The sequence below is a fragment of the Ictidomys tridecemlineatus genome, chromosome 1 (genome assembly GCF_052094955.1).
Source record: "Ictidomys tridecemlineatus isolate mIctTri1 chromosome 1, mIctTri1.hap1, whole genome shotgun sequence".
NCBI classification, from domain to species: Eukaryota; Metazoa; Chordata; class Mammalia; order Rodentia; family Sciuridae; genus Ictidomys; species Ictidomys tridecemlineatus.
In genome coordinates, this window is record NC_135477.1 from 21,668,047 (window position 1) to 21,682,524 (window position 14,478).

Genomic DNA, 14,478 nt, shown 5'->3' on the forward strand with positions numbered 1-14,478 from the left:
TCACTCATTAGATTTTTTTAAAAAATCTTGTCAGTGGTCATTAATTATGTACAGTAATTTGTGACATTTAATAACTTTTAAAATTTAATTCACTGTAATTTAGGCTATAGAAATTTTATTTTTCAAGGAGACAGTTTTTTAAAACCCATATAATAAGGAATTTATAAAATAGCTCAATAAAGAGCAGCTATTTATTATCTTAATTTTCCTCTGTTTGAGTACCCAAATCAGGAGCTACATATATACACATGTATGTAGATTTGTGTGTGCATGCATGCATACATGTACAGAATTTTGCAAAAATTTCGACCTCTTAAAAACTCGTTTCAAGTTTTGACAAAAATGAGACGAAAGTTAGAATTCTTTGCTTTTTTTTTCTTTCCTGATTCAAGCCTAGACTTAAGGAAAGAAATGTCGCAAGGCTGAGGTATAGCTCAGTGGTAGATGGCCTGCCCAGCATGCACAAGGCTTTAGGTTCTACCTCCAACACGGGTCTCTGGGGAGGGCATGCAATGTGTTACCCACAATACCTGGGCATCTCATTTTCCCATTTATTTTGGAAGATTCATACTAATGGCCACATAGTACCTGACCTAAAGCAGATACTCAATAAAGATCCTTGAAAGACTGAATGCTGTAATCTGTATTTATATCTGATTGTTCCACAAATAACCCTCCTTTTTCTCTGTGGTCCTCGAAAGTTCCAAATAAACATTGCACTTTTACTTATTTAAAAATCTGAATAAAAGTTCAATGGAGTAGGAAAGGGAGATGAAAAGAAGGGAGGAGGATAGGAATAGGAAAGACAGTGGAATGAATCAAACATAACCTTCCTATGTTCATATATGAACACACCATAGTGAAATTCCTCATCATGTACAACCTCATGAATGGGATTGTAACTAGAATAAATTATACTCCATGTATGTATAATATGCCAAAAATATACTCTGCTGCCATGTATATCTAAAAAGAACAAATTTTAAAAATGCAAAATTATATTCCCTATTTAATGTGGTAGTGCTTGCCTATAATCCCAGATGCTCTGGAGACTGAGGCAAAATGATTGCAAGTTCAAAGCCAGCCTCACCAACGTACAGAGGTCCTAAGCAACCTAGAAAGGACCTGTCTCAAAATAAAATAATACTACTACTACTAATAATAATAATAATGGGAATGTGGTTCAGGGGATATGTGCCTTTGGGTTCAAGCCCCAGTACCAAAAATAAAAAAGTAAAAAAAAAAATTATTCCCAGGTACACTTACATATGGACACTATTTTGAAGCTCACTTGTCTTCACATTTGAAATGCTTATATCAGGCAAATATATAATCTGTAAATTATTAGGACCCTTAAAGATTATGTGGTCTCTTTCATCTTACCAAAGAATAAAATTGAATCTTTGAATGTTAGAACATCTTTATTTTTAAATTAAGTGGTACTATAAATTCCTCAAGAAAATTCACTGAATTCACTGAAACACTTTTTTCTTTTGATTTTTTATCTAATTGATTTTTTTAAATACATGACAATGGAATGTAATACAATTCTTATTACACATATAGAGCACAATTTTTCATATCTTTGTATATAAAGTATGTTCATGCCAATTCATGTCTTTATACATGTACTTTTTTGCATTACAATTCTTTTTTTTTTAAGAGAGAGAGAGGAGAGAGAGAGATAGAAAGAATTTTTAATATTTATTTTTTAGTTCTCGGCGGACACAACATCTTTGTTGGTATGTGGTGCTGAGGATCGAACCCGGGCTGCACGCATGCCAGGCGCGCGCGCTACCGCTTGAGCCACATCCCCAGCCCAGCATTACAATTCTTATTACACATATATACCACAGTTTTTTCATATCTCTGATTATAAAGTAGGTTGACACCAATTTGTGTTTTTATACATGTACTTTGGATAATGATGTCCATCACATTCCACCATCCTTGCTAATCCCCTGCCTCCTCCCTTTCCCTCACACCCTTCTTCCCTATCTAGAATTCATCTAATCCTCCCATGCTCCCACTCCCTATTCCACTATGAGTCATCCTCCTTACATCAGAGAAAACATTCATCATTTGTTTTTTGGGGATTGGCTAACTTCGCTTAGCATTATGTTTTCCAACACCATCCATTTACCTGCAAGTGCCATGATTTTATTCTCTTTTATTGCTAAGTAATATTCCATTATGTATATATACCACATTTTTTAATCCATTCATCCACTGAAGGGCATCTAGATTGGTTCCACAGTGTAGCTATTGTGAATTGTGCTGCTATAAACATTGATGTGGCTGTGTCCCTGTAGTATGCTGTTTTTAAGTCCTTTGGGTATAGACTGACGAGAGGGATAGCTGGGTCAAATGGTGGTTCTGTTCTCAGATTTCCAAGGAATCTCCCTACTGCTTTCCATATTGGCTGCACCAATTTGCAGTCCCACCAGCAATGAAACACTTCTTTCAATGTCCCCCTTATGTCAGTGACTGCTTCCTCCCTTGCTTGGCTGTGGCTGGGTGTGAGGTAGTGTGGCCTGGGTGCTAAAGTCAGGAAGACCTGTGCTTGGGATTTTCCTCTGACATGGTCAACATCTAGCTTGAAGAAAACATCACAGAGTTTTCTCTACCCAAGTTTCTTTTTGTATAAATTAGATACTATAACAAGTATTTCAAGAGACCACTTAATGATTAAATGAGGTAATATGCAGAGAGAACTCAGCACAGTCCTGTCAATGTTCGGTAATACCAATTATAATACTCTCATTTCACAACCATGCTCACTATTAGTTCCTTGACTTTGAAGATAAATTTTAACCTTTGAAAGAGATCAATATAAAAATGATAATAATTTCTGATCTGCCTACCATCACATACAACCCCCACCACTCGTGCCTCTGTCTCTCATACATGCGTACCAGCTTTATTATATTCACCCCACTAACCTACTTCTTTCCTTTGGCACTGCAGTGTCGGGCAGGTCATTGCCATCAATGACATATTACCCAAAGTGCACTAGGGTGCCTCTCCAGTTGCTGTCCCAGTGCTTTCCTGCAACTGTGGAAGCTGCTCAACTTGACTTTGGTTATATCTTACAAGTGCTGAACAGGGAAATTCAATAATATGATTGACTAATATTTAGTCGTAAGTTTTTTCCCTGGAGTTAGTAAAGGAAACATATTCCTTGCACTTCCATATTATACCCAGCCCAAATGGCGGCTACTTGGAAGGGTAAACATCTCAGTAGGTAGTGGACCAAAGCCCATCCACTACTTCACCACACATAATTGTGGTGAAAGGAAAAGGAAACACGATCAGTGAATGTCCTCACCACAGCTCTACAGGGCTACTCAAGTGCCACTGTTACTGGCATCTGGTTTTCTTTGCCAGGAGTCCCTCATGAATAGCTTCTTTTCTCTCTCTCTCTCTCTCTCTCTTTCTCTCTCTCTCTCTCTCTCTCTCTCTCTCCCCCCCCCCTACCCCAGAGCAAGACTTTCTGTACAAAATAGTCCCAAAGCCAATTATGCTTCTCCTTGGTGCTCAGAGTTGTTGCTGCCTCTGAGAGCCATGACACTCCAGCAGATGTGCATGGGTAGGAATGCCAAGAGAAGTTTCTATATATACAGGAGGAACAGTGCGTATGTTCCTCTGGGCAAGATTTGATGTTCACTGAAACAGCTGTTATCTCTCAGCCGTTGAGCATAAGGTTAAAGGGAGTAAGATATTGTTCCCTTTAACAGTATCTCAAGCAGTTTTTATTTTAGCAACAGAACCACACCACACATGGGCCCTTCTCTCATCTTTGAGACTGTGCAATTTCATCTCTCACAAGGGGAAAGAAACAAGTTGCTTCCACAGAAAACATGATAGTCTACCCTAAATACAGCATGTCCCCAGCTTTCTGTAATCTCAAAGCCCTGAAACAATTCAGGAAGAAACTTGATTTCTGGGCCATCAACAATAATTTAAAAAATCTCATTCCTCAACCTGAATCCTAACACCCAGCTAAATTTATAAGATGAAATATTTTAAAAATACAGGATGGTGTTTAGATCAAGGGTATCCCAAAGGGTAAAGAAAATGTCTTACTAATTAATATGATGAGCACTTCAGATACGAACAAGTGATAGAACCCAGATAGCATCTTTGAAATAAATGGCACTTAGCGAAATACAGTGAAGTATTTTGTAATGTAAATGTTTTTCTTTTCTTCTTAATAACAGAACATAGAATTTGTGTGCCGAGGCACAAATAGGAGGAAAAATGCACTAATCTGGGAAAAGGAAATAGGTCAGCATTAATCCTAGCCTTGCTTTATAGCGATAAATGTGTTTTTTAAAATGACTAATTGAATACATGACAAGAAAAGACATTCCTGGAAAATAACTAGCAATTGAGAACATATCGCTACCTTGCAGAAACCCAGACTCATAATAACTTATACTGAAGCACAGAGACAAACAAACAGAGAAAGGATTAGTGAATCAGAACAATAACTCAGGGAATGGTGAAATGGCTGGGAAAAAAGTCTTCACAAACTTTTTGGCACAAAGTTTCTTCTCTGACCCCATCTGTTTTATAGGAAGTCATGTGATAAACAGCTCTAAGAGTGAAAGTCATGAATGTTTCAGGGTAAGGTGGTCAGGAATAGGCAGGGAAGGTAAAGAAGTGGGAACCGCTTGAACTGGTTATTGCTCATGTCTATCACTTCCTCATGTATTTACAACCCCTGCCCCAAAGTATCCCTTCTTTTTATGGCTTACAGCTGAATTACTTATTGTCACAGATAAGATGCAAAAGCCTGGCCAAATGTGTCAACATATGGGAGAAACACCACAGGGAGAAGTTCAAAGTGTCACAATGTAAAAGACATGCTCAGTTTGGGGACATATGACTCCTGCTACAAGAATTCAGAGACCAGAGGCTAAGTCAGTTTATTCCACATCAAAACCATGTGGAAAAGTAACCTGGAGGTTAATTTCAGCACATCACACAGAAAAACTTTCTACCAATAAGAATAGTCCAAGGGTGTGTGTTTTCATCAGAACCTCGTTAATGGAAGTGTTCAGCAGAGACCTCCTCCCCACCCTAGAGATGCTCAGGGTTGAACTCAATAATGTGGTTAGGGATGCAAAGACTCGGGGAGAAATAATTTCCTTTTCCACCAATTGTAAATGTTCATCCTATTTCGTTGAGACTTCGAAAATGAGGAGGGAATTTCTGGAGTATTTGAAGACCATATTTGATATAGGAAACATGAAAGCAAGGGAATTCACTGGAGTTCTCAGAATTTTTGAATTATCAAATGAAGTTTCTGGTTTGGATTTATTTGAAAATGAGTTTTCTCTAAAACGAGAAGTTTGTGTGTGTGCGTATGTGTGTGTGTGTGTGTGTGTGTGCGTGTGTTAGCAGTAAAATTGAGAAGAGGTAAAAGAACTAATTTGTCTAGAAGAGAGAGTTAAATCTCAACTTGATATTATAGAAATGTATAAGATTAAATGAAATCACATAGATAAAAGTTATATAATGTTTCTCATCTTTAACGGGAAATTCAAAGACACCTTATGGGCAGATAATGAGAGGGTACAAGATCTAAAATCCTTTATCTTGATAGAAATAACCTAAAGTGCAGAAAAGTATTGATCCCAAGATGATAATCTCTTTCTATTATTTATTTGGAGGGGGCCATATTGACTATGAGCATTTGGAATGGAAATATTCAGGATCAGCCAGGCACAGTGGCATATACCTGTAATCCCAGCAGCTCAAGAGGCTGAGACAGGAGGATCTTGAGTTCAAAGCCAGCTTCAGCAATAGCGAGGCGCTAAGCAACTCAATGAGACCCTCTCTCTAAATAAAATACAAAATAGGGCTGGGGATATGGCTCAGTGGCTCAGTGGCCCTGAGTTCAATCCCCAGTACAACAAGGGAAAAGAAAAGAAAAGAAAAGAAATATCCAGGATTATTCTGTCTTGAATCATGACAGATATGAAAACAGCCTTTGCATATCCTCTCAGTGGATATGGATGCTGAAATGGTTTCAATCCCAGCAGGAGCTAAGGATCCCAGTCATGAAGGCCACCTTTCTTTAAATGCAAGTTCAATAAATGTATCAGCTCTTAGTGACATAGTTTCCCAGACAGAATAGCATGGTCATTCTTGGGTCTTGTTGTTGTGGCTGTACCAGATTTATCACTAAGCCTGCTACCAGCAAAGAATCATCCATTATCCTGCCTGTACCTTTATCCCAAAGCACAGGGCATCTTCTTATATTCTATTGTGGACACTCAGGGCTAGTGCATTATAATTACCACTCAGGGAGAATGGCCCTGAATTCAAGGTGATTTTTTCAATCTCAGTCTTTACTCTGAAGTGATTGGCTCTACTCATGAAAAAAAAAAAAAAGGCACATCTTCCTAACATGGTATAATGCAGAAACTTTACAATATTATTTAAATCTGTTAAGGAAAGTATTCCCTCAGTATTTCTTTTTTAAAAAGTCTTCAGGAGTTCACAGGCCAGTTTTTTAAAAAGTAAACTATTGTAGGATAACATTGTAAGAAATGCCATCAGGATTCAGATAAATGTACATGTAATTGGGGGAATATAAATATTAATATTTGTTTCTTCCCATTAGATGAATGAACATTACATTAAAAACACAATTTCCATGTGTTATATACCATTTAACATTTTCTAGATTCTCGATTCAGATTCTGTATATTTAAAAAGCATAAAGAATTAATGATTTAGGAATATTAATAAAACCAATAATTTTTATGTATTTTATGTTCTCATACTTTATGATATTGTTGAAAGAGTTTTAACATTCATTTTCTTACATTTCTAGAGACAATCTTATTTTTGTTTCTATTTGCAACAATTTTGGCTGATTTTCTTCTTCTTGATTTTAGGGTAAAGCATGCAGTCTTTCAATATCAAGTGTGATGTTACATGTGGTGTTCATAGATACTCTTTATGAGGTTGGGTAAATTCCCTTTTATTTCTATCTTGAGTATTTTGTTGTTGCTTGCCGCAGTCTGGCTGGGCACAAAATCAGGAGCCACTCACACCTTGTAGATTCAAACAGCAACTCTTTATTCTCGAACTGTCACCGGCACTCTACACACACGTTCTGCAGAAATCCACGTTCTGGCCAAAATCCACACACTCCACCAGGCTCTGAATCCCAAATACTTTCTGAATCCCGGAACTCAAGGAGTGGGGCGCCTGAGTGCTGCCTGAGGCAGCAGGATACACCCTATTCCCAGGAAGGTACACCTTAAACCTGGAACCGCCCTAAACCCAAGGAGCGGGATACTCCCTATTCCCAGCAGGATCCACCCTAAACCTGGATCCACCCTGGTCCTTGAGCAGGGTCACCTTACTCAAGCATACATGCAATGTCACTGCAAATGACCTGGGTCCAAAGGCAAGCCCATTTCCACAATGGAGAGTTCTTCCTCTAAGCAACATGGAGTAGGCTGACAAAGAAATTGCCATGCGTCATTCCTACTTGGCAATGGCTCTCAGCAGTTGCTGTTATTTTTTATTGTGAAATGGTCTTGAATTTTTTTCTAATACCCTTTTTCTTTCAGTTGAGAGGATCATATAGTTTTTTTTTTAAATGTTACTGTATTAACATGGTGTTTTATATTAATTGATTTTGGGATATTAAACCAACCACACAATTTAGAATAAATCTCACTTAATCATGAAGATTCATGTGTGTCTTGTTGGAATTGACTAGCTAATATTTTGCTGAATGCCCATGTGTCTATATTCTTAAGAAGTATTCTTAAGAAACCTAGAGTTTTCTTTTGATAGCTTTATCTGAATTTAGAATCAAGGTAAGACTGCCTCATAGAAAGAATTTGGGACTATTTTCTGTTTCTAAAAGTGAGTTGGTGAGATTATTAATTGTTCTTTATTTCTCTGTGTGTGTTATAGTTCTAGTGATATATTCTATTTCTTCTTGAGTCATTTTGATTATTTGTAGCTTTCTAAGAATTTGCTCATTTGTCCCAAGTTGTTTAATACTTTTGTACAATCCATATAATATTTGCCTAGAATCCTGTCTAATTCTATGAGGTTGGTAGAGGTGTTCCCCCATTTATTCCTGATTTACGAATGTGGTACTGAATAACTCCATATGGATATTTTTCTTTCTGGGAATAGTGTTCCAATTTGGGGATTTGAAAATAGTTTCTATTAAGGACAATATTGCTTCACTTCTAAACCAAGTGTCAATGGTATCTCAGCTGAATGGCCATACATGTTTAGTCTCTTTTTAAGTTCAATACTTAAATATATTCCACACAATCTGTGAAAAACCATGCTTTTTATTCTTGATCAGTCTAAAGTGTTGTCAACTGGGTGTTATAGTCAAAGAACCAATATTTTGTTTTGTTCATTTCCTCTATTTAATTTATTTATAGTTTTAATCATTTTCTTATTCTTTTTTAGTTTTGTTTTTTTTTTCCTTTTTTCCCCAAATTCTTAGGTAGTAAATTATTGATTTTATACCTTTCTTCTTTCTAAGTATAGGTATTTAGAAGTATAAACTTGCCTGTTGGTACTATTTTAGTCCCATCTCAAAAATTGTAGTATGTTGTGTACTTTTTCCTTTAAATCACACATTCTCATTTAATTTATGATTCTCACTTGAATTTTTGGTGATTTATGATTATATTTTTTAGTTTCCATGAATTTATTAATACATGTTTAGGAAATGGTCTATCATTTAAAAAAAAAACTATTATTTTTGCACCAGAGAAGAATGTATATACTTATGCTAGTGAGAGTGCTGCATGGGAATCTGTGAGTCTAGTTGGTTTAGTGTTTATCTTCATATATCCTATAGTGCTATAACTGAATACCCAAGGCTGCATAGTCTATGAAGAAAATAAATAATTCTCCTCACAGTTTTAGAGGCTTTGAAGTCAAGGTCAAGGTGTTAGCACTTGGCAAGAGCCTTCCTGTTGTATCATCACACAGCAGTAGGTGGAAGGGCAGAAAGAGTAGACCACTTCTGGGACCTATTCTTATGACATTAATTCATTCCTGAGGGTCTGCCCTCATGTCTCAATTACATTTCAAGGTCCTACTTCCCAACACATCACATTGGGATTAGGTTTCCAGTTCTGAATTTGGGAGAAATTCAGAGAAAAGAAAGGAGTTCAAGTTGATATTTATGGAGTTTGTTATCCTTTTAATTTTCTATTTCTGATTTTCTTCTTTTGTTCCTAGAAATTAAAATTACACATGATGTCATTTTCATGACAAGCATCCAAATTATAGCAGGATGTTCAAGTCCTCTTTGTTATTCTGTCCAGTTATTCTACCTATTATGGAAAAAGAGGTATCAAAGTATCAAACTATTTTATTTGATTTACATATTTCTCCTTTTAATACTTTTACTTTATGAATTTTTGGACCCTTTTATTAGGTTTATATTTATTTGTAATTTTTATATCTTCTGTATCAGTTGATTCTAATCTTATTATAAACTATCCCTCTAATGGAACTTTTGTTTTAAAATCTAGTTAACCTTTTTATTGGTATAGTCTGTCAACTCTTTCATGGTTGTTATTTTCCTCATGTTTTACCCCATCCTCTTATATTCTATCTTTATCTGTCTTTAAATATGATGGTGCAAAATATACTTTGATATTGAGAGCAGTGTTTTGAAGCACTAGATTTTTAAAAATGTCACTAGTCTAACAAGATGCATTTTTTGGTCAGATTGTTTAAACCATTCACATATAATCTTGTTATCCTTACAAGAGGTCCAACTCTGCTGTTTTGCTGTTTGTGTTCTGTATATCTTATATAGTTTTTTCCCCTTCTGTTCATTTATTATAGGTTTACTTTTATTAAGGTAAGGTTTTCTAGTGTCATATTTTAATTTTTTTTACTTTTTAGAAGTTATTTTTTTCATCACTAATATATATATATATTATATATAGCATATGTATAATATATATATATATATATATATATATATATATATATATATATGCCTGGGTTTTTAGAATTATAGTGATGTATTGAAAAAAGTACTCCCATGTAACTTAACTCCCTCTTCTCCATTTTTGTCCAATTATTATACATAATTTATCTATATCTGTATGGATATACTTACAAACCCCAAAATAGTTTGTAATAAAATATTATAAAATATTTTCATTTAAGAAGCTGAGAAAAGAAAGGAGTTAAAGTTGATATTTATGGAGTTTGTTATCCTTTTAATTTTCTATTTCTGATTCTCTTCTTTTGTTCCTAGGAATTAAAATTACACATGATGCCATTTTCATACTCCAGTTGAACTTAGTCCTCATGTACCTACTTTCTGCGGTCATTGTCAAATATATGGATTTATATGTCTCATATGCACAATAAAAATGTTACAATTATATGCATATTTTCTTGTACAATTACTTTTCCAATCAAGAGGAGGAAAGAAAGTTAATATGCATACATACAGTTTTTCATATTGCATATCTAGCTTTTCTAGTGTTCCCGTGAATTGGAAATAAGGTCTGGGTTCTCATGATTTTAGCCGGAAGAAACTACTTTAGTATTTTTAGAGAGATGGGTCTAGTAGCAAGAAATTCTAACATTTCTTGTTATATGAGAATTTATTTCACTTTCAGTTTTGACAGATAGTCTTGCTGAATATACAATTCCTTGTTGGCATAATATCTATCTTCAAGTTTGCTGATTCTATCTTCTATCAATTCAAATATAGTTCTTGGCTTAGAATTTTTTTTTAACTTTATAATGCTGTGAAAGCAATACATATTCTGTAGAAACTATTCTTTTGTTATGGTTTGGGTCAAAATTTTGTGTGTTCAGAGGTGGAACTTTTGGAAAATGATTGGATCATGAGGGCTCTGACCTCAGCAGTGGATTAATCCATTGATGTTTAAATGGACTGCTGAGAGGTGGGATCTAAATGGATAAATTGGGAAACTGGAAACATGCCCTGGAAGGTTCTATTTTCTCCCTGGCTCATTCCCCTTTCTCTCTCTCTTTCTTCCTCTTTGCTTCCTGGCTCCCATTAGATATGCAGCTTTCCTCTTTCACATCCTTCTGGCATGAGGTTCTGCCCCATTCCAGACAGAGAGCCATGGAACCAGCCTTCCATGGGCTGAAACCTCTGAAAACATGTACTTCTTTATGTTTTTTGTATCAAGTATTCTTCAATGAAACCCTGAAACACGCACAATTTAATTTTGAATTTTAATCTTTCAGTATGTGACTCAATACTCTCTTGGGACTCTGAGCAGTGGTAGTGAGACACAGCTCCTGGTCAGCCACATGGTCAGGAGAGTAAACCGCCAAGACTGTACAGTGTGCTGTATGTTAAGCTCTATGTGGTAATTTTTATTTGGTTGTCTTAAATATACTTTCTTTTATTTGTTTGTTTGTTTAGCACAGAGCATTGAACGCAGGGCCTTGAGCATTCTAGGCAAGCACACTATCCACTAAGCCACATCCCCAGCCCTTCGAATTATATGTGAGTCAGAATCTCAGTTGCCCAAGCTGATCTCGAACTTGCAATCCTCATGCCTCAACCTCCCTAGGAGCTGAGATTATAGATACGTGTCACCATGCCTGGCTATTAAGTGTAATTTCTATCTCTTTGTGGCCTTCTCTGTTTTATGAGATATTGTGATCATTCCTTATTTTTGTATATTTAAGCATAGGTTAGTTGTTTGAATATAGTTATATGAATCCTTGGACTCTTTTCTTCACCAGTAAGTCTAATATTTGACCTCTCTCACAGGCAGATTTTCCTGTGCACTTTTATATTTTTGTATAAGTCATACTTTCTTATTCTTTTATTTTTTGAGGCCCCATGCATTTTTATTAAAAATGGACATTGTATAATGTATCATGTCATGTTTTATCATTTTCTCCCTTTGAAATGTCTTTGCACATCTATTTGATGATTTGCCTGGACCACTTCACTGAACCCTGTTTCCCTAGAAGTATGTAACTTCTAATGGTGCTTCTCAAAAGATTCATCTTTGGGCCTACAGATTCTCACTAAGCACCTGGAAAAGTCTACTTCTGTTGATCTCATACCCAGTTGTTAGCCTCCACCAATTGCAATATTATTGTTCTTCCTTTATTTTCTATCTTTCTTTTTTCTTTTCTTTTATCTCTCTCTCTCTTTTTTGAATAACACCCAAGGAATAAATTGTTCCACAATGTTATTCAATTAAATAAGGCCCCATGTAATGGTCAGAATCTTACCATATTCGAAAATGCCTGGCCTTATGAAGGCTCTTTTTAAGTCTCTTTCCCTAGTTCTCACTATTAAACTTTTTATCATTTATTTATTTATTTATTTATTTATTTATTTATTTACCATTTCCAGGTTTGCTTTTGGTTATGAGTGTCAGAGAGCTACAAGTCTTCTTTCAAATGTTCATTTGGTAATCTCTGTTGTGGTCAACAATGATAGCCTTAGATACAAAATTACCTACAGTCTATTCCAAATTAAACTCCAACAGAGCTGTGAACTCTTTTATTTGTACTCTTCACCTCTTTTCCAGGACATAGAGTTTCTCACAGTATTGGGCTAAGTGTGGAAAAATAGCTCCTTTTTGTTTGAGTGACATCCCTGCTAAATAAGTAGGGCATGGGGCAGGGAAGTAGCCATTGGACAATTACCCTTTTTTGACATTGAACCTCTTGCCTGAAAGCAAGCTGGGAAGAATTGTTTGGTATGCTTGGAGTAGAGTTTCTCCATTGGGTGGAATCTGGAGGAAGAAAGGAAGACCAATCTTCTTGTCCATGGCTTCCCAGAATAGAGCTTCTATAATCAAAGCTGGAATGAGAGGGGAGATATGCCTAGGGGATAGAAGTGTGGCCCTAGACTGAGAGCTGGATGTAGAGGCAGTTACATCTTTTGGCTTCAAAAAGACTACAATAGATCTTTCCTCAAATGCCATTTTACTTTTCATCACAGCTCTTCCTTCTAGGAAGATGGCAGGTTACGGGACAGAAAGTGACTCATGGTTCAAATGCCATATATTTTTTGCTTTCTTATCTAGATTTAGTAGATATTTTTGAATAGACGATTGTGCATTTAGTTTATAACCTTAAGATAATTTCAAATACTTCACTTAAAAAAATCTAATCATACAGGGTTTTCTTTTGACTTGCGGGAGAGAGAGAGTACACCATGCTTCTCATACCACACCTCAATGGTCAATCATTCTGGTTGCTGTTAATATAATATCCTTGTCTTTATCATTCTGCAGTTTCATCATAGGATATATAATTGCACTTACTTTCATTTATCTTATTCATGACAATTTATAAATCTGAAAGCTCTCTTCATTTTTCAACTTGGTAATATTATTAATCAATAATTTAATATTTCTTGTTTTTCTAAAATTTACCCTATTCATTACCTCTGGGATATTTGAAGTATGTTACTTTTTGTTAGAGACAACTCTGTGTCTCTAAATCTCATAGCATGACTTTTATATTCTCTCATTCAGTTATCTCAAACTTAGCAAGTGTCAGGATCGCCTGCAAGGTTTATTGAAAGATAGATCACACTTTCATACCTCTGATTCTCTGAGTCCATAAATCTGGGCTAAGGTTTCAAATTCTACAAGATTTCATGGGATTCTGGTAGTCTGATCTAAGGACTATATTTTGAGACTAACTACTAACTTTTATACTTTTGTCCTGATTTTAAGACAATTGCCTCAAATTTATCCTTCAGTTCTTGAGTCTCTCCTTCAGCTGTGTCTGATTTGCCATTTATCATCATGTAAGTTTTAAATTTCAGTAGCTAGTCTTCATTTATAGAAATATTATTTATTATAAATTTCTATTATTTTCTTTTATTATGGCCAATTTTATCTTTTGATCTTCTTTTACTCCATTTTAACATCCTTGTTTTAGAGCCTGTTTCGATTGTTCCATTATATCAAGTTCCATGATGCTCTTTTTGTTGTGCCAAAAGACTTTCCATTAGACAGGACCCTTTCCTCCTGTGTTGGGCTGGATTTTGATATGAGGTTACCCTTGGCAGGAATTATCTGCCCACAGGAGTTTTGCTTATATTGAGCTTTAGTAATTTCTATATAATTGTTGGAATCTGGAGTATTAATTTTGGCCAAGATGTTGAAAGCCTTAATAAGCTTGAGTTTATTGCAATAAGAAGTTCTCATCACACAATTAATGCACAGTGTATGTGTGTGTGTGTGTGTGTGTGTGTGTGTGTAATATAAATTTGGATACCAATTCTGTTTTCCATGGGGGGGGAGTTTTGTTTTCATTTTGCATCCCAGTTTGTAAAAATTGCAGATGAGAATCATTTTCTAGTTCCTTTAGTATTAAATTAGGGCCTATATGTGTATATGTGTGGGGGGATCCTTTTTCTAGTTTTCGTAACATGTCGAGTCAAGATTTGAGAATCACTGCATCACAGGTACAACAAACCACCATCCT